Source organism: Aphanomyces invadans (assembly GCF_000520115.1).
Source record: "Aphanomyces invadans strain NJM9701 unplaced genomic scaffold supercont1.11, whole genome shotgun sequence".
Classification (NCBI taxonomy): domain Eukaryota; phylum Oomycota; class Saprolegniomycetes; order Saprolegniales; family Verrucalvaceae; genus Aphanomyces; species Aphanomyces invadans.
In genome coordinates this window covers 590,310-591,712 of record NW_008580156.1, presented here as the reverse complement: position 1 = coordinate 591,712, position 1,403 = coordinate 590,310, and positions in this window count along the sequence as shown.

Sequence of the window (1,403 nt, the reverse complement as noted above, 5' to 3'; positions counted from 1 at the left end):
AACAATAGGAGACGGTGCCAACATTTTGCTTGACCGAGATATTACCGGATACCTGAACACATTTATGCTCATATACCTGATTTTACTGCTGCATATCGAGTTGCAAGTAGCAGTTTGCGTAGAATAATACTATTGGATTAATGTACACTCCTGCTTTTTGGGGTGAGGAGCTTTTTGATGCGGGTCAAGTGGTTGCAGCTTACCCTTGCGGAAACTCCGGTAGAGAGTTCCAAGGGAGATGCGTATACCGGCACAGAAATCACGCACATCGTGGATCGTTCCAAGTCGAGATAGGCCATTCACGTATTCGAGTCACAAGACTTTGTGAAACGACGCGAAGCTTGCCCCAATTACAAGCCTAAAGATAACACACGACGTAAACACCACTTCATCCGAGTAAGTCATGGACAAGCCTCGTGATTACATCTTGCGTGTAAGTGGGTTTACGGTTGAACGGCATCCACAGTTTAGCCACGGTGGCATGGTGCAATAGCGTGAGCCTGGTTGTGCCTGAGATTTATATCCCCACATGCCAACTTTCTTCTAGTCATATGCTGTTTGTAGCAGTCCAATGGCAGCGACTTTATCGGACCACCGGTGAGCTCTCGCCTGAGCACGCCACGAAGTGTGCAGGTCCCGTGTTTGTTAACTATGAATTTTCAATTTATATTTTTGTGTCGAGAGGGGATGGCGAAGTGATTTGAGGGGTGAATCTTCACTGCCCTTCTTTGCAGTCAGTAGACACTCCCTCAAATTTTGCATTCTCTTTCAAGCATGTTTTAGTGCATCAAGTTTCGACAAGTAATTAAGATTTGCGGTCGTTAAAACATTAAACGCCAGCTGTAAATTGGAGCAGAGGATGTATACTGGAAAAATGGACACAGCCCTACTTGAATCGAATATATCAAACATCTTGATCAGGTGTGTATATTTTGTTCGGAGACCTGTTCGTGTGTCCATAACAGGCCTCGACAATTCTATTATTTTTGCTTTGGACTTCCGAATGATGATCTGTATTGTTTTGAAAAATTCACATAATCAACTAAGGTAATGCATCAATTTCGTGAACTCATCGACTTGGTGCGAAGGATTTTCATTGGACGTGATATGTTTCTTGCCAAAATTATTGCAGATCCAAAACAAGACATTTTTTTCGCGCGAAGCAATTAAATTTGTTTCATATAGAATAATAACTTTCAATCATGCAACCATAATAAGACGATATCGAGGTAGCGATTCAACGCCTCGAGAACGGTGAGAGTGTTGCCGCTGTTGCTCAAAAGACCTCCTTAAAGGGGGCTTCACTGTTTAGGCACTGATTTTCCCCCTCTCGCCGAACCGTTGTCCACGAACTAATATAACAGGCTATAAGTTTGACTTCAATGTTTTGAAAGTCAAAACTT